This window comes from Homarus americanus, unplaced genomic scaffold (genome assembly GCF_018991925.1).
Source record: "Homarus americanus isolate GMGI-L3 unplaced genomic scaffold, GMGI_Hamer_2.0 scaffold367, whole genome shotgun sequence".
Classification (NCBI taxonomy): domain Eukaryota; kingdom Metazoa; phylum Arthropoda; class Malacostraca; order Decapoda; family Nephropidae; genus Homarus; species Homarus americanus.
Window position 1 is genome coordinate 13803679 of NW_024743709.1, and position 27177 is coordinate 13830855.

The window sequence follows — 27177 nt, forward strand, 5'->3', positions numbered from 1 at the left end:
TAATGTGTTATGACAGTGACTGATATTAATCTAGTTTTCTGTTTTGCTACTGTGATTTTTTGTGTAACCAAGTGACTTGTCATATGATTTGGTTAGTCATCATGTTTTCTCTGGAAAGATTCGTTAATGATCCCTCACTGGAGACTCTTTGCTCCGATCAGTTACGTAAAACAGACTGGATTACCTTTGCTAGCCATTATGGAATTAACGTCCAAAGGGGTCAGCGTAAGTCGGCAATACAAAATGCTGTGCAGGCATAGCTGGTGCGGGAAGAAATTATTCCGGAAGAAGCCCTTCAGTTTCGTATATTTGACACTGGGAATAGTTTAGAATTACGTAAGTTGAAGATGCAACGTGAGTTAAGGTTATATGAAGAAAAGAGCACAGGAGTTGGCCATGAAAGAAAATGAGTTAAGGTTACATGAGAAAAGGAGAGCACTTGAGTTAGCTATGAAAGCACATGAGTTAGCCATGGAGGAAGAGAAGCGAAACACCCTTGAGGTGCTAGGTGGAGAAGATAGCTAAATTATTCAAATGGCCTGAAACATCCTGGATGTCAATGATTCGGACTGTGTTTGAAGGTGCAGCTCGGTCAGTCTTTTTGTCTTTATCGGCTAAAAAATGTGAGTTATGAAGGTTAAAGAGGCTATTTTGAAGATTTATGAGTTGATTCCGGAACACCACAGAGTGAAATTTAGGAATGAAAGGAAACTAGAGTCGGTCATATCTTGAATTTATGTACCGTCTTTGTAAGATGTTGGAAGGTGGATGAAAAATAGTGGGGTAAGCTCCTATGAAGAGTTAATCATTTTAGAGCAATTTAAGAAAGTCCTCCCACGAGACATTCCGTTATATTTGGAAGAGAGGTTACAGAAGTGCAAAGAGTAGCAGCTCTGGCAAACCGTTATGCGTTGACTCCTAAGAATGTTAGGTTTCAAAGTCCTGTAACTAGGGACATGGGTGGGAAGCAGATTAAGTTTTAAGATGCAAAGGCATCTGCCTCAAGTAAGGTAAATATCTGTAGTGGCTCGGACCAAAAATATCACGAGGTTTGATCCGTTTGTACTGTAAACGGACAGGTCACGTTATTGCAACTTGCCATAAGCTCAAGAAAAAAAGGAAAACTGTTCTTCTATTCGTGCAGCCGGAGAAGTTAGACCCTAAGTCAGTTAGTTCTTACTCAAAGGAAGATTTACTTGAGCCCTTTGTTTGATGGGACTGTCTCAAGTGAGGAGTCCCATTGATGTTCGGTACCCTGCTCGGATTTTGCGAGACACTGCTGCAAACTATAGTATTGTGGTGAAAGGTGCTTTTCCCTATGTGGAAAGTGCTTTTACTGGTGAGCATGTGTTATTGAAGGGTGTTGGTGGTGTGATCACTGTTCCTTTATGTAGATTGTTCTTAAGGAGCGACGTGGTCCCTCAGTGGGTGACTGTTGGTGTCCAAGACTCTCTCCCTGAATCTAGTGTTACCTTCTTGCTAGCTAATGACCTTGCCGGTACTCATGTTGTCCCGGATCCTGTAGTGACCACGACTCTTACGGTGGACAATAACACTAAATTGCTTAAAGATCAGTATCCTAGTTTATTCCCAGCCTGTGTTGTTACCAGAAGTTATATCGCTTAGAGAAGAGCAGAGTACTCGCGTTGACCCTATTCCTAATGTAGCTGACAAAAGTGGTGCAGTTTGTGATGTAAATGACTTTGGTATTAGGGACCTTTATGTGTCTCAATACAATTTTGTTACTGACAGTGAGTCGTATTTGACGGAAGCCAGTGGCGCCAGCGGCGATAATCCCCTGAAATCACTGGTGACGTATTTGGCAACTCTCTCATCTAGTGTTGATTCAACTTTGAATACTGATGTAATCCCTAATGCAGCGTTTCTCAACTTTTTTTTTTGCCCAAGGCCCATTTCTGAACCTCGTATACTTCAGGGGCCCCCCTCATCCTTGAAAAAAATGAACTTGACCATCTGCACTGTGTATTAATCTAAGCTGTATCATGTAGAATTACAGTATAAAGACGAAGTGTTTGTCGTACCTAACAAAAAAGATAAATTGTATAGACATAATTGTGTACAAGCAAACAAATTTCCATAAAGACATAACATGTAAAATGCATAGTAGCATAAGGTCTACAAACAAAAAATATTCCAATTGGTAGGTAATTATAGAATTATAAAGACAGTGTTTGTAGTACGTAACAAACTCAATTCTATAGTAGGTTTTAGAAGGGGTGACAATCTTTTCATCATGGGAGATTTCATAAATTTCGTCTACTTACTAGACTTCACTAGAGTAATTTTCAATATATAAGCTACTGAACTTGATACAAAGAATGAGATGTGACGATGATGACAAATTGATCATACGACTGGCAGGTAAGAATGAGATGTGACGATGATAAATTGATTATACGCCTGGCAGGTAAGTTGGGTGGCACCCCTCAGAAACTTACTGTGGCCCACTAATGTTCCGTTTGTTCCATGTGCTCCCTCCCCCCCCTAAGAGTATGGCGTGGCCCCCTAGGGGCCATACGGCCCACGTTGAGAACCACTGCCCTAAAGTAATCCCTGTAGAACCCATTAAGTACCCATTAATAGGAAAAGATTAATTTCTGACCAGGAAAGTGGTCCAGAGTTGTTAGTTGAGTAACGGTGTTGTAAGCAAGAAGGAAGATGATGACTTGCCCGTTTGTTACTATTCGGCCTCTGGCTTCATGATGAGGAGGAGATTTAGACCACCCTCGGTGCCTGCTGGGGAAGATTGGCATGTGGAGAGACTGAAGTTCTACTACTCCAGGGAAGCGATTGTGTGTGTTATGGAGACACAGGAACAATAGCAAGATTTCCTGGTGGAGGTTCCAGTTAAGCTATGGAATTCCCAGAATTTAGCCGATCCCTCTTCTAAAGGTTTACATCTTTCACAGCTACAAGTTGAAGATGTCAGGAGGATGTTACAGGAATACAAGCACCTGTTTGCGGAGGTGCCGCTGGCCTGTAACCTCATAGTGTCATGGTCACAATGACGGCTGGTCTGTTTGAAACCTGATGATTCATATTATACTCCACGCCCGCAAAACATGTGGATAACTGGTGAGTTATCCCTAGGAAGAAACGCGTTTTCCCTCTCTTTAGGTGCCAGCCATTTTCTCCAAGATCTCAACGTATTTACACAAAGGCTCATTGTCCTTAAGTCCCGCCCATTTGGGGAACTAACATTTGTCAACGTATATATTCCACTTTTTCCTGGCAAGCTCAATCTCTAATTAGTTTGTGTAAAACAACCTTAGAAATTCGCCAGACCCGTGTCAACTGAGGGTCATCTTTGAATGTGTAGCAGTTGATTTGAATGTAATTTCTGTCATTGCGTGAGTAGCCATCTCTGGCAACTCATACCGTATATAAACCTGCGCGTGAAGGAGAAACAGCCCAAACCCTCTCTCACCATGAACGGTTACGAGTTTGATTACGTGGCGCGGATACGTCCGGATACGCCGACCTGCCCCAAGAAACTAAACCTCCTAGTTCTCCAGAAGTTTTTTGAAACTAATGGGATCGTGGGGGTCACCAAGGTGGAACGTCTAAAGCTCCATGGTGACATCAAGATCACCTTCGTCGAGAAGGGCATGCCCATACAGCTCGCGGAGATCCCAGACATCAACGGCATTCCTTTTAAAATGAATGCCTACATGTGGGACAACTTGAAGCTGGGTGTAATCTCCCACGCCGAAATTGCCCACATGGACAAAGCAGAGCTGAGTGAGCTCCTCAAGGGGCAGCAACTTCAAGTTGTGAAGAAGCTGTCCGACACCACTGCCCTCATCGGACACCACTCCACCTTACCCAAGGAAGCTCAACTGGCATGGGTAACTGTGCCAGTCAAGCCCTACTGCAGACCGAAACGGTGTTACAAATGCCAGCACTATGGACACACTGTAAACAAGTGTGAGGCGCAGGAGGACACCTGCTCCATGTGTAGCAACCCTGGACACCGCTACACGGTCTGCCCCAACAAAGTTAAAAAATGCGCTGCTTGTGGTGGCCCACACTCCTCCGCCGACCGGACCTGCCCCTAAATGGAAGGAGGAATGCAGGGTAGCCAAGGCTCGTCTTGAGAAGAAACTGAGCTACAAAGAGGCCCTCCTTGCTGTACGCTCCCAAGAAAAGAAAAAACCAGCAGAAAAGAAAAACCAAGAAAAGAAAACTCAAGAGAAGACGCCCACCACACAGAACCAAGAACACCACGTGGCCCGTGGAGCTGAAGCCCACGTGGTCAACCTCACCGTCTCTGACTTCTTCCACACCTATGAGAACTTAATACACGAGGAAGACGAACAACAAGACCCAAACACAAACGAATGGACACTTCAAGAGAGCAAGAAGAGGAGGAGAGTGAGAAGAAAATCGACATCAAGCTAAGAAGACCAAGACATTTCCTCCACACAAGAAACCAAAAACACACAATCAAGCCGACCAAGCATTGAATATCCATTGCCCAACCCAACACGCACCTGACGCTTGACCTGACGCTAGCCTGGCTGTGTCTTGTCGCCTCCCGGCCGCGTCCAGGCGAGTTGCTGCTGCCTCCATCTTATAATCCCTCACGCAAGCGGTGTTTAGCCACTGCATCTGTTCTCTCCTCCTAAAATTCACTTCAATCCTCCCTTTATTCTTCCCCTGAACCTTCTTCCCCCCTGTCACTAGCATTTTTCGATTCGATTCGAGAAACAGCCCTTCCTTGACGTCTCCAAATTATCCCAGGTATGTGAGCGAGTGTTCCCCGCCGATGTAGTGATTCAGTTTAACTTAGTCAATTTTGTGAATATCAGTGTTCATGTTGTAACAGTAAAATTGTCATTTACCCAGTGAAAGAAGGACTATAACGTAAATGTTGTCTGTCGTTGCTAGGCGAAAGATTGTTGTGATTGAGTCATCATCAGCCCTTCCTTGACGTCTCCAAATTATCCCAGATCCAGTGTGTGGGTTATTTGAACACCCCACCGGCTGCACGGGGTCGGTGGCTACCTAACAGTTAGCTGTATTGGACGATGTCGATGATTCGGCAGGATTAAACTGCTCCAGTCTGCATCTTGGGAACTAGACCCCAGACTCTAGTCACGTGTCAGACTACAACCGACCATAAGAACATAAGAACATAAGAACATAAGAATGGAGGAAACTGCAGTGGGCCTATTGGCCCATGCTGGGCAGTCCCGTTTACACCCAACCCCTATTGCTCATATGAGCATCCAACCTATGTTTGAAGCAATTCAGCGTATTCGAGTTAATGATGATATTTGGTAACTTGTTCCATTCATCCACTACTCTGTTTCCAAACCAGTGTTTACTTATTTCACGCCTAAATCTAAATTTGTCTAATTTAAAACCATTGTTACGAGTTCGCTCCTCGTTGGATAGTTTGAGTACTTTTGTAATGTCCCCTTTGTTTAGCCCTGCCTTCCACTTATACACCTCTATCAGGTCGCCCCTCGCTCTACGTCTCTCAAGGGAGTGCAAATTAAGATGCTTTAACCTGTCTCTATACTCAAGGTTCCTAATGCCCGGGATTAGTCTTGTCATTCTCCTCTGAATTCTTTCCAAGGATTCTATGTCCATTCTGTAATACGGTGACCAGAACTGAACTGCGTAATCCAGGTGTGGTCTCACAAGAGCAAGATACAGTTTTAGGATGACCTCGCTAGTCTTGTAACTAACACTCCTTTGTATGAACCCAAGTACTTTATTAGCCTTGTTACGAGCAAAAACACATTGTTTACTTGGCTTAAGGTTCCTACTTATCATTACTCCTAAATCTCTCTCGCAGTCGGATTTCTCTATGGCATCGTTGTTCATCTGGTATCTGGTTTCCCTGTTTACATCTCCTATACTGAGTACTTTACATTTGTCGACGTTGAATTTCATCTGCCATTTTTCAGCGATCTTCATTTGTTGAGAAGCCAGTGTTCTACCCTGGGACACTCCGTACAGTTAATTGGTCCACAGTATATGTTTGGGGATAATTAACCGGAATATAATTATCCCATGTTGGGTAGTGAACCCATAAAATTTGTTAGTATCAGTAATCACGTGTTATGTGTTGTGAGTGCATTCTCCATATGCACTACCAACAGTTCTAGTGAAGGTACCATATGTAAGTTTGTCATGTGGTGTAGTCTAATGAAATGTACCACCAGTAATGTTGTAAAAGCAAGAGTATCCACTTGGAATTGCAGATAAGTAAAGCCAAGGAGTTGATCCTTGTAGCTGTATGTTAATGTAATGTACCACCAGTAATGTTGTGAGAAGCAAGAGTATCCAATTGGAATTGCAGATGAGTAAGGCCAAGGAGTTGAACCTTGTAGTTGTATGTTAATGACATCTTTTACCCAAATTTAATTTCATATTAATAAACCATTTCTTAGAGTATATTAGGGGTATCATTGTCTCTCGGTATTCACCATTATTTTCGTCCAATGACTTAATACCAAAATTACAGTACCCATGTGCCCTAACCCTCGCCATGCTACCAAAGGACTGAGGTTATGAAGTAGCCATGAAATGAAATAATTAGACAGAACAAATGAAGGAAATAAGACAAAGAGAGTAGTATGAAATAAGAATATAAGGGAGAAGAAGAAAATCCCCGCCCTTATAATAGAACACCAGGTGAACCTTCGACCAGAGACGACCCCTATCAAGCAAGCAACCGTTAGGACCAGCCCTGCCAAGAGGAAGATTCTGAGGGAGGAAGTGGACTATTTGCTTCGACACGAACTCTTCGAACCAAGCGACAGTGACTAGGTGTCCCCATGTGTGTTGGTGCCAAAACCCGACAGCTCCTTCCGCACGTGTACAGACTACAGACGGGTAAATGATGTTACCAGGGCTGACTCCTATCCTCTCCCGCATATAGAAGACATCCTTGACAGCATCGGGGAGGCAAAGTTCATCAAGAAACTCGACCTGATGAAGGGGTACTATCAAGTGAAGCTGACGGAGGAATCCAAGAGAATTACTGCCTTCGCCACTCCTGATGGGCCTTGGCAGTACAAAGTCCTCCCCTTTGGGCTTCACAGTGCTTCTGGGACATTCCAGAGGGTTATAAATGCGGTGAAGTCTGGGCTTCCTGGTGTCTGTGCCTACTTGGATAACCTGCTAGTGACAGCAGTTACTTGGGAGGGGGGGGGAACACGGGGCGACTTCTGGCCCTTTTCACCCGCATTTAGGAGTATAACTTCACTGTCAACCTGGCTAAAAGTGAGTTTGGCCTTGCAACACTCGCCTACCTTGGCCATGTAGTGGGCCAAAGAAGGGTGAGTCCAATCAATGCAAAGATATAAGCTCTACAGCGACTCTCGCCTCCTGCAGATCGAAAAGCTCTGCATATTGATTGATTGATACGTTTATTGAGATACAAAAAACATTAATACATCTCAAAGGGATGAAGTGACATAAGTCATCCCCGCCCCAGTCCAGAAATGTCCCTCTCAGGACTCGCATAAATCCCTAATATTTCATATAATCAGTTATAGTACATAGTTATATTCTAGATGCAAAATTTCTATATTTCTTTAATATTTCATATATTTTCCTATTTTTAAACATCCACTCTATTTGCATGGGGACATTACTTATATGGGCATTTCTATATACATTAAGCAATGGGCATTCCAGTATATAATGTGGCAGGGTATGGGATCTGGATGTTCTACAAACTCTACATTCTTTATCCTGTTCACTTCTCTCAGCTCCAAGTTCCCAATAATATTTATATCCTAATCTTAACCTCATATACACTGAATCTTTCCGCCAACTCCTATTTTTCCCATATGTAAATTTTGTGTTCATGAGAACATGATGGTAATGTTTCATTATTTCACTTTTCTCGTATATTTCATTCCTTTTGAAATTGTCTTCTATTGATTGTATTTTCCGTAGTTTGCTCCTTAATTGTTTCAAGGTTTTAGTACATATTATGTCGATCTCGGGCTTTTCCGTGGATCTTTTTGCTATTATATCTACTGCTTCATTAAGACCAATGCCTACATGTGAAGGGACCCATACAAATTGAACATTTTGGCCATTTTTCCTTATTGTATTTACTAATTTTCTACATGAACCAAAAATATGTTCAAAGACTGGACTCCCACTGTTCAAAGAATCCAACGCTGCCCTACTATCAACAAAAAATATGCATCTTTATACATATTTACAACATTTTCCAATCCTACTAACATTGCATATTACTCAGCTTGTGTTGATATAAAACTGCTTAACCGAAGTCCAATTTTGATGTCATCATTTCCTTGTTCTGTGTACGGTCTTATAAGGATCCCACACCCTGCCCTGCCACTTGACATAACTGAACCGTCACAATATACATGCAATGTGTTTATTTTAGGCAAATTACTAATTTTATTCTCATATAAAGCCCTTAACTGTCCTGGTTCATGTAATGATTTCTTCATTGTGAGAGGCACTATGTCTAACTCTACTTCTCGTTCTTCCCAGGGTGGATTCTTACAGTTCTTCTGAACAGCTGTACACCAGTCTGCCAGATTACATTTTTTAATAATATTTACTAATCCATTCATGTATCCTCTCTTGCCTTGCCTGCAGAAGATCCTTTTATCTTTTAAACCATCATTTATATCTTGTACGAATTTACCCCCACTGTTCTTTCTCATTAATCGAACTAATGCAACTGTATTAATTTCATTGACCTTCAGTGAAATGCTCTGTAACCCTAGTTCCATTTTCATTATCTCAATCATTGCATTCTTTTGACACCCTAAAATTATTCTCATTGCTTCATTTTGCATGATCTCAAGCTTCCGTAACCTTCCTTCACCAGTACAAGAGAGGACAGGTGCTGCATAGTCTATAAGTGATCTGATGGTAGAAATATACATCATTCTCAGTATGGGTACCCCAGCTCCTTTACCACAACATGCTAGAGCCTTCAAGGGCTGTAATCTTGCTCTACATTGAGTGAGGATCATGATATATTTCTGCCTCTTTACTTTCACAAGTAAAGCCAATATACATTCCTAAATATTTATACTTTGACACTTTCTCAACAATTTTTCCATTTAGAAAAACGGATTCAGTTCCTCTTCCTTTACATTCACACTTGGTTTTTTCTTCATTGATAACTAAGCCCATCTTTTGAGAAAGAACACTAAAATTATTTAATGCAATCTGCAATTTTTTTACAGAGTTTCCTTGAAATAAGATGTCATCTGCATAAATGATGGTTACAACTCCTTTAGGATATTTGTGTGAGGCTATCTTGTTCATTAAGAAAATAAGAACATAAGAAAATAAGGAGTCTGCAATAGGCCGGTTGGCCTGTGCATGGCAGCTCCTGTCGAAAGTTACTACCACTCTCTATCATCCATGAATCTATCTAGCCTCCTTTTGAAAATTTCCAGAGTTCCCGCACTTACTACAAAGTTGCTAAGCTTGTTCCACTCGTCCACCACCCTATTTGTGAACCAGTTTCTTCCTATCTCCCTCCTAAACCTAAACTTATCCAACTTGAATCCGTTGCTCCGAGTCCTATCCTGCTCGGATATTATAAGAACTTTATCTATATCCCCTTTATTGATTCCTTTCACCCACTTAAATACTTCTATCATATCTCCCCGCACTCTTCGTCTTTCTAGGGAATGCAAGGTTTCTAAGTCCCGGAATCATTTTTGTCATTCTTCGCTGCACCGACTCTAGTGAATTTATATCCATTCTATAATAGGGGCACCAGAACTGAACCGCATAATCGAGGTGCGGCCTGACTCGCGCAATATATAGTTGCAATAAGACCTCTGTACTCTTGTTACTTACACTTCTAGATATAAAACCCAATACTCTGTTTGCCTTATTTCGAACATTAACGCACTGTTTTCTCGGCCGTAGGTCCGGGCTTACAAGTACCCCTAAGTCTCTTTCACAAGTCGACTTCTCTAGGTTGATGTTGTTAAGGATGTATACATTGACAGTATTTGTTCTTCCAATATTAAGTATGCTAATCTTCCAATATTAAATAACACATTAAATAACATTGGACTCAATACTCCCCCTTGGGGAGTGCCTAGTTCAAGTGCTCTTTCCTCAGACAAACATCCCTGATACCATACACAGATTCTCCTTCCATGCAAGTAGTCACCTATCCAGTGTAACAACTTTCCTGATACCCCTAGAGCAGCCAGCTTATTCATAACTACTTCACTGTGAGCTTTATCAAATGCTCCTTGTAAATCCACAAAAACTCTACATCTGTCTGCATCATTTGATAAACATTTTATAACACAGTCTGAAGTACATTTCCTTTCCAAAAAACCAAATAAATTACAAGATAGATTTTCCCCCACAATATATACAAGCCTATTTAATAATACTCTCTCCATCATCTTGGAAAAACAAGATGTTAAAGACACTGGCCTGTATCCACCAGTTGCCTTAGGGACAGGAATAACTATCGCTTTCTTCCATTCTGTTGGTAATCTACCCTCTATATAGCTCATGTTGAATAGATCTAATAATGGACTATTTTCCATACCAACTAAGCAGTTCAAAATTAGGTTCCTCGGTATGGCAGGATTCTACCGAAGTTTTGTATGAACTTTGAACAACTGTCGGCTCCTTTGACAGACTTAGTCAGCCCAAAAAGAAGGTATTTGTGGACAAAAGCATGTTAGGTTGCATTTGAAACCCTTAAACACCTGTTAACCTCAAGTCCAGTGTTAAAAGTGCCAGATTTTGACAAGCCTTTTGTGATCCAAGTTGATGCCGGTGGTGTGGGTGATGTGATGTTATTGTTTGAAAAGGGTATACTACACCAAGGCTGCTTCCACACTGTGAAACTAAAACCGCATCAGCGTGGTTGTGCCTCCATAGAAAAGAGGCTTTGGGGCTTTTGTTTGCTTTAGAAAAGTTTGCAGTGTATGTTGAGGGTTCACCATATACAGTAGAGGTGTACACGGATCATAATCCTTTACAATTTTACAGAGGATGAGAAATGAGAATCAAAGCTTACTTAGATGGGCTTAAGCACTGCAGCCCTTCAATATAAAAGTGAAACATATTAAGGGGAAAAACAATCTTTTGGCAGACACCCTGTCCTGTGATGTATAAAAGTTTTCTCCTTTTGTTCTGGGTATGAAATACTTTGGTTCGGATGGTGTGTGGTTGGTTCGACCAGTTTCGTTCCTTGCTCGCCCACACTGACTGAGTCATCATTTAAGTATTAAATTTGTTTCCTACATTGTGTATTTATTGTATTATGTTTGATTGTATTAGGTTTGTATATAGGTTAGATAAGAAGAATTAATGTCAGTAGGGTAATTTATGTAAAGTTTAAGTTTTGGCCAATCAAGATATGATGCGTCAGTATTTGGCGGTAGAGAGGTGACGTCGGTGACCTACTGGTACACTCTAGCCAGTCTAGGCACAGCTGTCTTAAGTTAAGCAGTATACCCTCTCTCTGGTGTTTTGGGAGTTGGCATTTGACTATTGAGATTTGTTTTGCTTGATATTGATTTTCTGTGATCTTGTTGGACCTTCAGTCCTTGCTTGGCCACTTATAAACTTCTTGTCGTATTATTATTGTTATTTATTTCATTTTATGTACATATGTGGTGGTTGGAATAAGTTAATAAATGTTCATATTTTTATTGACTTGTTTAGGTTTTGACCTGTTAACTTGACCTTTGGTGGGAGAACTTGAGATTAGAATATAATAATAAATACTGATATATTTGAAAGACTTAAGTGATTTGTGTTTATGAAACTATCTACCCTAGGGTCGTAACAATTGGGACTGGGCTGTTTCTCTCGCGGTCACTACTCACTGGATGCGGTTGTGGTGTTAAACAGCGATTCGCGGACGAGGGATCTCGGGTGGAAGCAGGAGCTGGTATCGAGGATGGTACAGAAGCTTCCTTATATTTGCAGATGAGGTCATGATGGTGATCAGAGAGAGCCGAGAGGGTAAATGTGTTAAGCGCTTCTTGATATATGGAATAGGATGGGGAGAAAATCATCTTGCATGCCCTCTTGAGTTTGAGCTTTGGAAGTATGAAAATTGAGTAAGCACCGAGGAGCCCGGACGTAGGAACTCCAAGGGTTGAGACGGCGAAGGAGGTGGAGACGAAAACTGGAGGATTTAATAATTGTACTGATGTGTGTTTTCCAATTTACTTTATCTATAGTGACTCCGAGGAGCCTGGTGGAGTTCACAACCTGGAGTGTGTTGGGGCCTAAAGTAATGGAGGGAGGTGAGACAAGGTCATAGAGGTTGATGTGCATAACCATGGTCTTGTTGAAGGTGACATGGTTGTTGGTGCCCCAATTTTTGAGACTGCTCAATATATTCTGGAGGGCTCTATTCAGGAGCCGAATTTTTCACACTGATCTCAATGGGGGAGTCGTCGACATATTTACAGCCAGCAGGGGTTTCTCTTGGTGCATCATTGATAAGCATCAGGAAGCAGAGCAGTCTCATCTTGGTTCCTTGGGGGACGCCACAGGTGAGTGGCTGAAAGGTGGGGACAGCCCCTCAGAAGCATACAGCTTGGCATAGGTCACTAAGGAAGTCTCTAAGCCATGGTTTAAGACTTCTCCGCAACCTGAGATCAATAGCTTTGTTGATGATTAAATGTTGTCGACGAGGTCAAATGCCTTGAAGTCAATGAAGACGACAGCCACAAATGTCTTTCGTTATTACAGATGGCAGTATATGTAGTCGAGAAAGCTGACAAGGCAGTGAGTGGTGGAGGAAGATTTAATTTTGCCAAATATCTGAGTATCTATGGCGACTGCAATATCCGCATCGGCCATGTCAAAAATTTAACTTTTGCAAATTAAGCTGAATATTGGGGTGATGGCAGTCCCTCTCCTTACAATCACACGTCAGCAGTCATTCTTACAACCACACGTCGACAGTCCCTCGCCCTACAACCACACTTCAGCAGTCCCTCTCCTTACAAACTATATATATATATATATTGTTACGCCGTCTCTTAATTTACTTTAATAACCAAGTTCTAGGCATAACCAAACAAAAAGTGAGTGAAGTAATTTAAAAGGGAATAAAAATAAATAAAGTAAACCTTTAAGAATTTAATTAAATTATAGAGCCTCGTAGGCTGTCACAACAAATTGATTCACTATCGAAACTTTTAAGACACAAATGATACTACAACATCGAAACATCAAAAGAATAAAAAAAACATTGGATTACATTAACACAGCATAAACATATAAAAACTAACACTGAAATTAACTAACGTGAAACAACACTGAATTACTTAAATGTAACTAAGCAAGCACTGATGGACACATAAGAGACATAAATAGGTACTCACATAAATATACCACATTGGTGGTGACAGGAACAATCACAGAAATAAAATGAAGTATAAGTAACAGGTGAAAAGTGTCACTCAAAAGAACGTGAACTGAATGACAAGGAGGACTGGACTGCCCTCCGTCAGTTGGTGGACTACTATATATATGGTCTTTTCCCCCCAGTGCTACCAGCCTGTGGGTCGTTTAACGATGCAGATGGTCGTTAGAGAACAAAGAATGCTTGTTACAATACTAAATGAAGAAATTAGATGGGCTTGAACAAATAATAACAGTTAAAACCTTAACAGCAGAGAGTAAGGTGACTAGATTATATAATAGTAAATATAACACATCATTACAGCAATAATATGGAGCAGCATGGAAGCATGTTAAATATATAAAAAAAAATTAGAAAAATACGACACGGTCGTAACACTTTCCCCCCATAAAATAAAATTTTGCTTGAACAAATTTTGATATGACACAAGTGTTCATTCTGTGGATCTAGATAACAGAGCACTAGCCTCACAGGCTAGCTTGCAAGGCTTAGAAAAATTAGGCTCTTAAAATAGAATATGAGCATAATACATTTTTCAAGTTTTGAAAAGAATCCTGACACCTTGAGTCCAACAAAAATATAATACCCTTCTTCAACAAATCAGTAAGGGGTAGTGCCAACTCGGCAAAATTACAAATATATCTCCGGTAATAACCCACACAACTCAATCTGCAGACTTGTCGTTTGTTACATGGAACAGGCATCTGAGAAATAGTGTCACATCTTGCTGTGGGAGGAGCAAGTTTCCAAACCGATTACATGTCCCAGATACAAAAGTTGAGCACAAACAAATTCTGACATAGCAAAGTTTATAACAAGTCCTACATTTTCTAACTCAGTGAAGAGAGCGTCTAGCTGACATAAATAGTCTGACCAAGTGTCAGAAAAAATTACATCATCTATATATACTTCACAACCAGGCCAATTGGCCGTGACTTGTGACATCAGCCTTTGAAAGGTAGCAGGGGCATTGCAAAGCCCGAAAAGCACAACATTAAATTTATAGGTTTTACCTAATGTCACAAAACTGGAGATGTCTTTAACAAGATGGGTCAATGGTACTTGCCAAAACCCTCGAAGGCAATCAATCTTAGAGAGGAACTTGGCGTTCCCGATTGCTTCGATGCAGTCGTCGACTCTTGGTAGAGGGAAGCTGTCCTTGCTGGTGACGGCGTTGACCTTGCGGAAGTCGATGCAGAATCGAAGAGTGCCATCCTTCTTCGGTACTAGAGTGACTGGTGAGCACCACTCGCTGGTAGGGAGCCTGCTTGATAGGCTTAGCTGAACCAACAACAATATCATGCACCACGGCAGTGGTACAGCCAGACCTGTCTTGGAAGACAAGAGGATGTTGTTGGATGGCGGCCAGCACGTCAGCTCTCTGGTGTCCCGGTAGACGGTGTAGCTTCTCCTGCAACTCCACGGAGTTGGACTGCCAAACCCTGACTGAGGACAGGGCGAGTGAACTTGCCCCTTTTTCTCACCATCTACCAAGAAATTGTCAACGGCACACACTGGAACTGGATCATCAGCAACAAATGGGGGTGCTGGGCGTGTGTGGTACAGCTTGATGGTGTTGACGTGACATAAGCGCTGTAGTCGGCGCCTGTCAGGGGTAGAGATAATATAATTCGTGGAGCTTACCTTCTTCACCACTCTATATGGCCCACTGAACTTCGCATGGAGCGGCTGTCCATGTCTCGGCAAGAGAATGAGTACTTTATCTCCTATCTGGAACTCTCTGTGTCTGGCACGCTTGTCGTACCATGTCTTGGTCTTGGACTGCGACTGCTGTAACTGGTTTGCGGCAAGGCTCCAACAACTTAGAAGCTTCTCTCTAACATCTCCTAAACTTAACACACCAATGCTCTCTTCACTACTACCTAACAATCTATCTCTAACTATGTGCAAAGGACTTCTTACTTGATGAGCGAACAGTAGAAGTATGAGAAACAAAATGGATGATATTAGGGCCCTAGCAGTAACTTTCCTAAGAGGTACAGCATGCAAGTACCTAGTGGAGGTATCAATGACTGTAAATAAATATTCAAACCCATTAGAAGTTTTAGGCAGAGGGCCTACAATGTCACAATGTACTGTTGTAAAGGGCTCAGGTACGTGAGGTACTCTTACAAGTGGAAAAGGTGGAATAGCCTGATTGGCTTTGCCTACCTCTTGACAAAAATGACAGTACTTACAATATTTAGTGACATCTCTCCTCATACCTGGCCAATAGAACTTTCTGGCCAGCCTGTTGAACGTCTTTCGGACACCTTGATGTCCAGAAAAGCGACCGTCATGGGCCAGAGCTAGAACATGTTGTCTGTAAGTGTGTGGGATAACTATTTGAGTGACAGACGCCCAGTCCGCGTCTTCCTCTGACATAGTCGGTGGGAGCCAGCGGCGGCACAAAACACCGTCTTGACTGAAATATCTCGTGGTAGGGCCTGAATCATTGGCAGAATACCTGGTCAAACAAGAGCCGTAATGAATCGTCTTGCTCTTGCGCAGCTATTAAAGCAACTCTCCCGGTCACAGCATTAACTGCGGAAGAAATGTCTTGGGAAGCAATTGGGTTAGCAAAAAGTCCTTCTAAGGAAAGTGAATCATCTACATCAGGAGTTACATTATGATCATTAGTCATTGACATAAAACGAGTCACAGCACACAAAGGGAAAACACCGGGCATATCATCTTCAAGCTGTTGCAGCAAATCGTTACTGAGTATGAGGTCCACTCTCTAGCAACAAGGAGACTTGACACGTACTAAAACAGGCAGCTCGTGCACACAGGCTACGTTTAGCTATCCCTGAAAAACCAAAGGAGCTGCACCTTGACCCCAAAGGGAGCCCAAAACGACGTTTTGTCAGTCTTCCTCGCCGCAACAACACCCTCTTTGATGAGAGTTTGGAGACAACCCGAGTCTCTCAAAATAGTGACTGGTGTTTCGACACCATCAACTTCTACCGTGCCTTGTGACAAAAAGGGACGAAAGGTACCAACGTCTGGGTCCTTCGCAAAACTCTCCTGGAAAAGATCAAAGTCTCGTGAGGCGAGAACCGAAACTGCAACCTCTCGTGCTTCACCTTATTTGGCTGCAGCCTTGTCCAACAAAAATCCGCCTTATGACCCGGCTTTCCACAGAAACTACAAGTAAATTAGAAAATTAGGACGCCCCATTAGGTGGCGAACGAGTCCAGCTCCTCCTGTCATGTACAAAATTATTACGCACAAAATTACCATTGTTAGTCCTACCATGCCTCAAAACAAATCCATCAGCATGCTTAGAAAAAAAAATATCACAAGTGTCAAAAGGTCGTTAGTGAATCCTGGCAAGGTCGCCAAAACTGTTACGCCGTCTCTTAATTTACTTTAATATCCAGGTTCTAGGCGTAACCAAACAAAAAAAGTGAAGTAAATTAAAAGGGAATAAAAATAAATAAAGTAAACCTTTAAGAATTTAATTAAATTAAATATTAACACAATAAAGAGCCTCGTAGGCTGTCACAACAAATTGATTCACTATCGAAACTTTTAAGACACAAATGATACTAAACATCGAAACATCAAAAGAATAAAAATAAAGCATTGGATTACGTTAACACTGCATAAACATATAAAAACTAACACTGAAATTAACTAACGTGAAACAACACTGAATTACTTAAATGTAACTAAGCAAAGCACTGATGGACACATAAGAGACATAAATAGGTACTCACATAGATATACCACATTGGTGGTGACAGGAACAATCACAGAAATAAAATGAAGTATAAGTAACAGGTGACAAGTGTCACTCAAAAGAACGTGAACTGAATGACAAGGAGGACTGGACTGACCTGGTCAGTTGGTGGACTACTATATATATGGCCTTTTCCCGCCAGTGCGACCCCTGTGGGTCGTTTAACGATGCAGATGGTCGTTAGAGAACAAAGAATGCTTGTTACAATACTAAATGAAGAAATAAGATGGGCTTGAACAAATAATAACAGTTAAAACCTTAACAGCACAGGGTAAGGTGACTAGATTATATAATAGTAAATATAACACATCATTACAGGAATAATATGGAGCAACATGGAAGCATGTTATATATAAAAAAAAAAATACGACACGGTCGTAACAATATATATATATATATATATATATATATATATATATATATATATATATATATATATATATATATATATATATATATATATATATATATATATATATACATATATCACTTTCTGTAATTTCTTTGGTTATGTATGTATAGACATGTAAATACCAAGATATGTGAACACGCCTGACGCCAAGACTGTGTTACCATTCATTGTACCATTTATTCACATGTCTGTATTACTATATATTATTATATCATGTCTGATATCTATGCTTATGTCTAATGCCTATGTCTACTTTCTATGTCCCGATGTACCATGTCTGTACCGCGCTTGTCAAGTAACTAGAAGATCTCATTTATTGTCCTAGTAATGTCTAGCAACTCTCCCTGCCGAGTTAGCTAAATTCCCTCAGATCGGCTCAGGCCTGGCTATGACAAGGAGTTCCTTTTGCTTGCTCCTGTTTGTACCTGTTGGTTATCCTGCCAAGTCTTGTACTCATGGAATATATTTACTGCTCGTGCTCTGGAGTTTGAAGAACCTTGTCTAGGATTACATCCCACCACATGGCGCAGTTTGAGTAGCTCCAACACGACAGTTTACAAGTTTCAAGAGCTGGTTCTTCTGTTCCCCTCCCAGAAGATGGATTCTACAGTGCCCCTGGATTTAGAGTGCTTTGTGACCTTGTAAAGTGCCCTAAGTGAAGTGCAGTGCCTTTTATGTCTGTTTTGCTATGTTTCTGGGGCCCTACAGGTAGCAGAAACCCTTTTAGCCCAGTTTTCAAGAGAGCACTTCAGGCATTCATCCTCCGTCTACGCCGGCCCGCAAGCCACTGGTCTCCTCACCATCTCACCTGGGCATGCGGAGGAATACAGCCCAGTACCACCGCTGCCAGCCTTCTCCACTCAACCTCACAAATATTAAAGTCAAAACTCTTTTACTTGCCCGCCAGTTCCTGCACTTAGGCAAGTACATTGATGAAAACGTAGCACTTCACCTTATTCTCCTTGCCTTTTCCATTGCAACCATACCAAACACGAGATGTCTGACCACGACGATTTGCTGGGGAATTTAAATGAGGATTATGAGGAAGACGAAGCCTCACAGACCCTCCCACCCCCCCTCACGCCCCACACGCCGGGCGCGCCAAATTCAAAGGATGGGAGCCAGGATATACCTTATTTAATTCACTTTCTACAAGTTTCCCAAGAGAAGGAAGCCCAAAGACGACAATTAGAGGAGGAAAAATGACGTCAAGAGGAATTGTCAAGACAGTCAGAGGAATCAGCTTACCGTCTTCAACTCCAACAACAACAACAAGCTGATAACCGCAAATTCCTGGAACTATTTGAATTGCTGGCAACGAGGACGACTTCACCAGCTGCCACAACCAATTCACCAGCTTCAGCCTCTTCATCTACCCTTCAGACATCGCCTCCTCACACGTCACCTATCCCTCTTGGGTATGCCTCAGTGCCTTCTCAACCACCTGCTCCAGTCTCAACTCTCGTTGACCTCTCCGTGCCTCCTCCATTACCTGCCGTCTCGAGTACACCCCTGCACAGCAAGTCTTCAGTTTCCAGCCCCTCACCTCTTCAATCTGATGCAACATATCAAGTATACCGTCAATGGCGACGTCGTTTCGAAGACTTTGCTGTTATGTCTGACCTCAACCGAATGCCCCCTCATAAACAACTCATCCAATTAAGATCGTGCATTTCCCTCGATGTTCAACGCCTCCTAGAGCACACGCTAGCCATTCCCCCTGACTCCCCCATGTCAGTGACAGAGGTTTTAAACGCCTTGCAGAGTCATTTCCGAGGCCTCCGCAATGAAGCTTTGCGTCGTAGGGAACTGCTATCCTGCAAACAAGCTTCTGGGGAATCATTCTCAGACTTCTACGCACGACTTAAGGACCTAGCAGCCGAGGTGGACCTATGTACAGGCGATCCTGTAACCTGTGCTGAGATCCAGCTCAAGATGATCTTGCTGATGGGTGTACGTGACGAGGACCTGCTTCAGAAACTCCCTCACCCTCGACGCCGCCTCTTCCCTCACCGACTTCGTCACCTGTTGCAGGTCGTATGAGGCCACAAGAGAGGCTGCCTCAGCTATACACTCATCGCCGTCTCAAGTTCACGCCGTCTCCACCTACAAGAGGAATCAACGCCAGATGCAGACGGCGTCCTCTCCACAGCCCCCGTCACAGTCACCAGTTTCTTCTCCCGAATCCTGCAGAAACTGTCAGCGCCAGCACGGTCCAGGAAAGTGCCCTGCGGCTCATAGTAAATGTCGAAACTGCGGGTTTCAAGGCCATTGGGCCCGCACAACTCGATGTCCTGCCAACAAGGTCTCATGCAACGCTTGCAACAAGCAAGGACACTTCGCCAAGTGTTGCAGGTCCACCAAGAAGCCTCCATCTCCAGGTCAAAACGTCTCTTCACAGCCCGACAGAACGTCCACACCACCGTCTCCCAAGAACAACAAAGGATGCCGACGCGTGGATGATGCCTCGAGTGACAGGTCCCCCAAGCCCGTCAATGTTCGTCTGTCCTACGGTGCCAACTCTTCCAACCTCCTGATGATACCTGACACGGGCGCGGACATCACGGTGATTGGACCAACACACCTGGACGTCCTCAACATTCCCAGGAGTAACCTGTCACCCACAGCCATGAAAGACGTGCTCACAGCGGACGGGTCCCCGATGTCTTCAGCTTTGGGTTGCTTCAAAGCAACATTACAGCTCGGTCCCAAGTCTTGCCTTGCCACAGTCCACGTCCATGAGGGCATCCAAACCCCTCTCTTGTCATGTGGCCATTGTCAGGACTTGGCCATCGTCTCATCCGAGTTCCCAAAGCCCATCCTCGCCGTGACACACCTCAACAGGTGTGCAGAGATACCGTTTCAGCCATGACCACACCTGCTGCCGCCCGGGAGTTTTTTCTTCGTCAGTTCAGCGACGTCCTTGTCTCCAAGTCCGACCTCCAGAAGACGCCGCTCAAGAAGATGACAGGCCCCCGATGAGAATCCACCTCAAGCCTGGCGCGACGCCCTTCGCCACCCACACACCCAGACCTATCCCCTTTACCCTACGAGACAAGGTGAAGGCGGAGCTCGATTCTCTGGTGCAGCAGGGGATCATCAGACGCGCCGTTGAGGAGCCCTCCGAGTGGTGCCACCCTATGGTCTTGGCACCCAAGCCTGTAGATGTTCGCATCACAGTGGACCTCACCCATCTAAACTCGCAGGTCTCCCGTCCCGCCCATCCATCGCCTACGCCCATTCAAGCAGTCCGCAGCGTCACCCCGTCTGCAAAGTTCTTTACCATGGCGGATGCACTACATGGGTACTGGCAAGTAGGACCTGGCAGAAGAAGATCGCCACCTCACTACATTCATCACGCCCCACGGCCGCTTCCAACACTGCCGCAGACCCATGGGCTTCGCAGCAACGGGGGATGCGTACTGCCTCCGTGGGGATATGGCTCTGCAGGGTGTCACCAACTGCGCGAAGGTCGTAGATGACATCCTGCTCTTCGACGATGATCTCCCGGCCCACTTGAACCGAGTTCATCTGATGCTCACAAGATGTCGTGCCCATGGTATCACCCTGAACAAAGATAAATTTGTGGTCGCCGCCTCCCAAGTTAACTACTGCGGCTACAACATCTCGCCAGAGGGGATCTCAGCTGATGAGGAGAAGGTCAAGGCCATCAGGGACTTCCCTACTCCAGCGAACCTGACCGACCTTCGCTCGTTTATGGGCCTGGTAAATCAGCTGGCCGACTTCTCCCCTGAAATCGCCACATCAGCCCAACCTCTACGCCCCCTCATGAGCCCCAAGCGCTCTTTCCTCTGGACTCCTGACCACGACCTAGCGTTCAGGAATGTTAAGAAGGCGTTGCTGTCACCACCAGTCTTGGCACCCTTCGACCCGTCCTTACCAGTGGTCCTCCAGACCGACGCCTCCCGTCTATACGGCCTCGGATATGCCCTCCTTCAAGATCACGGCCAGGGTAGACTGCGCTTAGTTCAGTGTGGCTCCAGGTTTTTGACCGACACGGAGACCAGATACGCCACCATCGAACTAGAGATGCTGGCAGTCGCCTGGGCTATGGCCAAGTGCCGCCTTTACCTGTTCGGCCTTGGGCATTTCACCCTCATGACGGACCATCGCCCGCTCATACCCATCCTCAATCACTACACGTTGGACGCCATCGAAAATCCTCGCCTCCAACGTCTCAAAGAGAAGACCGCCCCCTACGTCTTTACGGCTGTGTGGCGCGCCGGTAAGCTTCTGTGCATACCAGACGCCCTCTCCCGAGCCCCTGTTAGTCGCCCCACACCTGAAGATGAAGTCGACTGTACCACGGCCGCGGCTCACGTTCGGTCTTTAGTGACACACACAGCCACTTCTCTTGCTGACAAGACGACGACGACGCCCTCCATCGAAGACGATAGGACTCTCCAGGAGCTTCGCATCGCCGCCGCTCAAGACCCGGCATACGTCCAACTCCTCGACTACGTCTCCGCTGGATTCCCCACCAACCGCTACGACATTCACGCCTCCGCCCTCCCCTTCTGGAAGCTAAGGGATAGCCTCTATGCGGACGGAGAGCTGGTGTTGTATGGCCCCAGGATCGTCGTTCCCGCTGCCCTCCGCCGGCGCACCTTATCCCGCCTCCATGACAGCCACCGCGGCGTTGAAGCCACCAGGCGCAGAGCCCGTCAGACCGTCTTCTGGCCTGGTATTGACGCCGATATTAAGAGCACGGTGGAGGCCTGTGAACCTTGCCAGCAACTCCATCCCAGCCAGCAACAAGAGCGGTACCTGTGCAATGACCTCCCGAAGCGGCCCTTTGAGTCCGTGTCCGCCGACTTCTTTCATGTGGCCGGAAAGTCTTTCCTGGTGGTCGCCGACAGGCTCTCTGGATGGCCCGTGGTGGTTCCCTGTGATCGGGACACCACCTCTTTCAGGGTCATCCGGATGTTCTGTTGCTTCTTCCGGGAAGTCGGAGTGTCTCTCCGCCTCCGAACCGACGGTGGGCCCCCGTTCAATAGCCACGAGTTCAAGAGCTTCGCCGAACGCTGGGGCGTCCACCACATCGTCACCTCACCTCATTACCCTCAGGCGAATGGCCACGCCGAGGCAGCGGTAAAGTCCGCAAAATACCGCATCCTCAAGACAGCACCCTTCAAGGTACCCAAATCAATTACAGCCCATCTCTTCTTTGAGCTCTGAGTTTTATTTTTCTCTTTACAGTTGGTGGTCTTACAGGAGTAGTTCTTGCTAACTCATCTATTGATATTATTCTTCACGATACATATTATGTTGTTGCTCACTTTCATTGTGTCCTGTCTATAGGCGCAGTTTTTGGCATCTTTGCAGGAATCGCCCACTGATTTCCCCTATTTACCGGGCTATCTATAAATCCTAAATGATTAAAAATTCACTTTTTAACTATATTTACAGGAGTAAATATCACTTTCTTCCCACAACATTTCTTAGGATTAAATGGAATACTACGACGATATTCTGACTATCCTGATGCATTCACCGCATGAAATGTTCTATCTTCTATTGGATCAATAATTTCTCTTGTAGCCGTTCTTAGATTCATTATTATATTTTCTTTATTTTTACCTACTTCAATTGAATGACAGCATGCTTATCCCCCAGCTGACCACAGTTATATAGAAATCCCTATAATCACTAACTACTAAAATGACAGATAGATGTGCAGGATTTAAGCTCCTGTTAGGGAAAATTATTTCCTTTTAGTAATGGCAACATGAGGTCACCTAGGATTCCAAGACACCGCGTCACCCCTTATAGAGCAACTTATTTTCTTTCATGACCATACTATGGTTGTACTAATTTTAATTACTACTTTTGTTGGTTATATGATAGCCGCTATATTCCCCAACGCTTTTGTTAATCGTTTCCTCCTTGAAAACCAAACAATTGAAGTAATTTGAACAATCCTTCCTGCTATCATTCTTATTTTTATTGCTGTTCCTTCACTTCGGTTACTTTATCCACCACATCGTCACCTCACCTCATTACCCGCAGGCGAATGGCCACGCCAAGGCAGCGGTAAAGTCCGCAAAATACCTCATCCTCAAGACAGCACCGACGGGGAACCTGGACTGCGAGGAGTTCGACAGGGGCCTACTGGAACTCCGTAACACCCCTACCCCTGCCGGACGCTCTCCTGCCCAGGTGTTGTATGGCCGCCCCCTTCGTACTTCTGTGCCTGCCCACCCCCAGTCCTTCTTAGATGAATGGCAGATCAAGGCGGACGAGTGCGACCGCCGTGAGGCTGCCCGGATGGCCCAAGTGACAAGCCACTATGACGCCCACGCCCGCCCCCTTCCCAGGTTGACTGTCGGCCAGCAAGTACGAATCCAGGACCCGACGTCACACCGCTGGGACAAGGTCGGGGTCGTCATGGGCCGTGGCGAGTCCCGTTCGTACCAAGTCCGCCTCCCCAATGGTCGTGTGTGGTGGCGAAACAGACGCCATCTCCGCCCAGTGCCATCCTCTAGTGACGAACCTTCCTCCCCGTCCCCTGTGCCCCCTTGCCCAGACCAGGAACGAAGGTCGTCAGTTGATCCTCCCATTGTCCCTCGCCGCTCCCCCCGACTCATGGAAAAAGAGTCCGTAGCCGCTCAAGATTGCACTACGAGCGTAAAGGGGGAGGGAGGTGTATAGATATGTAAATACCAAGATATGTGAACACGCCTGACGGCAAGACTCTGTTACCATTCATTGTACCATTTATTCACATGTCTGTATTACTATATATTATTATAGCATGTCTGATATCTATGCTTATGTCTAATGCCTATGTCTACTTACTATGTCCCGATGTACCATGTCTGTACCGCGCTTGTCAAGTATCTAGAAGATCTCATTTATTGTCCTAGTAATGTCTAGCAACTCTCCCTGCCGAGTTAGCTAAATTCCCTCAGATCGGCTCAGGCCTGGCTACGACAAGGAGTTCTTTTTGCTTGCTCCTGTTTGTACCTGTTGGTTATCCTGCGAAGTCTTTTACTCATGGAATATATTTACTGCTCGTGCTCTGGAGTTTGAAGAACCTTGTCAAGGATTACATCCCACCACAATGTATAATTTATGTGCCATCAATATTTTAAGAGTACAAATATTTTTGTGACTTAAATACCATACTGCATTTGGAAGTGAATTTTAAGTAAAGAAGGGGAAATTGTCGTTTGTGACAACTTATATTTTTGTTTATTCGTGTTTGTGAGATTTCAGAAAAGTGTTAATTGCATATTAGTGTAATTTTTATTTTGTGCCTTCCTACACTGATACCATAACAATTGTTGTGACGACTTAGAGTTAATACTTTGATATGTACAGACGATGAGTGGGCAGTGAACGTCAGCCGTGTTAAAACTGTTGGGGACAGTATTTCACTTCTAAGTGTCACCATAATGTACTGAGGTTATGTTGTTTAATGTTTTATTTGGGACAATACCATTTATTTGAGTTATTTGTTGTGTGAATTCAATAGAAAGCGTTCAAGTTCCTACTTGATGTATTTTTTTTACTATTTAATTTACTGATATAACACGAATTGAGTTTTATATATATTTTTGTTTTTGTATATTATTATTTTTTTTTTCTTTACAAATGATCTTAGTTGTGAACTAAATATAATATATATAAATTTTATATTTAAATAAAAAATATCACCTCTTCCACATACTGTATGTATCCTTTACGTTATTATCTTGAGAAGATAGAATGAAAAAATATATAATAAATCAATTCCCCCCTTACAATCAATGCTGCTTTTTATCATTGTACTTTTATCATTCATGCAAAAATGTGTAAGCTTTTACTTTTACTTTTCCGTCCAAGTTCGTCAACCGACGTGGTCCAAGTCAAGGGAATGAAGAAAGAAAGTCTTTTGTCCGCGCTCATATCAAGCAAGGCAGTTTTGCCAGCGAGCTTTCAGACGCTAGTGGCCTTGCAGATGCTTCATAAGACAAATTTAAGAAGACACTAGTTTGTATTTTTGAATTCGGAACATAATAGGGTCATTCAAATTGGATGTTTAGTTGGATTGACCGTCTTACGCGTGTGAATAACACAGAATATCTAATGAAAAGTGTCGCCATTGCTGGTGATGTCTTTCAAGACATCCTGGTTAATTTAATGGAACGCCCTCACTCTACAACTACATTCTCAGCAGTCCCTCGCCTTAAGGCCACATGTCAGCAATCCCTCACCTTGTAATCACATGTCAGCAATCCCTCACTCTACAACTACACGTAAGCAGTCCTTCACCCTATATCCCACGTCAGCAGTCCCTCCCCTTGCAGCCACACGTCAGCAGTCCTTCGCCTTTCAACCACACGTCTCCTTGACAAAGTGAATTTACCATCACTGGTGAAATCTGTCTTCACTCACACCTCTGAGGAAAACCCAACGTCGTTTGCCTTAATACTGTCAACTCCCTTCCCTCCTTCTCCTCTCATCATCATCATATTCATTTTCTCTCTCTTTCTTCTTCAACCTTTTCTTTTTTTTGGTATTCTGTTATTTTCTTATTCTGTCTTTTGTTATTTTGGTTTCTGTTTTTTCTTATTTTAATTGATCATCCTTTCTTCCTTCTTTGATTCTCTTTTCACTTCTTTCGCATACTTCATGCTTTCCTTCACTATCTCCTTTTTTCTTCCATTCTTGATATACTTTCCTTCATTTTCTTATTTTTTTCCCTCTCTTATTTTTTTTCATCTAACTCATCTCTTATTTCATCGTATTTTCCATTATTGTAATATTTTCTTCTAATTTCCTGTTAATATCTGTTTTTCGTTCATTTCCTATTAATTATTTCTTCATCTCCAACGTCCTCCACTTCATCTTCCCTTCACATTGGCAAGCCATTTGTAACTTTAGGTTTCAAAGGTAATAGGTCAGCTCGTCTCAATACCAACTCGTCCTCATACCAACTCGTCTTCATACCAACTTCTTTCAAAACCATCTCGTTCCCACACTAACTGGTCTCCATACCAACTCATCTCGTTTCCCACACTAACTGGTAGGGTGTGTCAATTTTGTCAACATGTTAAAAATCAAATTTGGTAGTCAAAATATTGTGCCTCTTTATGTCTAAACTTGAGATTAGCAAACAAAAATGAATTGAAATAACCCTCACCTACATCAATTATACCTTAAAGTTTCAAATATCAGTATTTCAACAAATTAATGAGACTTGATTAGAATTATTCACTTGATATTAACTAATCTCATGTAAGCATATGGATTATGGAGTATTTTATGGTTCTATAGCTTGTGTACAATATGCATGTCAGAAAATGAACATGAACAGGGTCTCCGTGTGGGACAGTTTAATTCTTGTTTTGACTTGTACCAAGCGTGAGGATAAGGCGCCCAGCTCACTCTCCTTCTAGATATCATAGACGGTGGTTTGCTCTCATTGCACTTGCACCTACTCTACCAGACGAATTCTACATTTTAATTATTGTAAGTAGGGCATATTGATTGTCGCAGTTACTTATATCATTGTATAAAACATTATGTTCTAAGAAATTATTATGTTATTTCTGTTACAGCATTTTTGATAAACAAATTGATATTTTTGAAACAACAATTGAATTA

The 27177-nt window shown here is 43.4% G+C and overlaps 1 pseudogene; it reads left to right on the plus strand.

Moving 5' to 3' along the window:
- Nucleotides 1–101: 101 nt before the first annotated feature.
- Nucleotides 102–23298, plus strand: LOC121877281 (annotated as a pseudogene).
- The last annotated feature ends 3879 nt before the right edge of the window (nucleotides 23299–27177 follow it).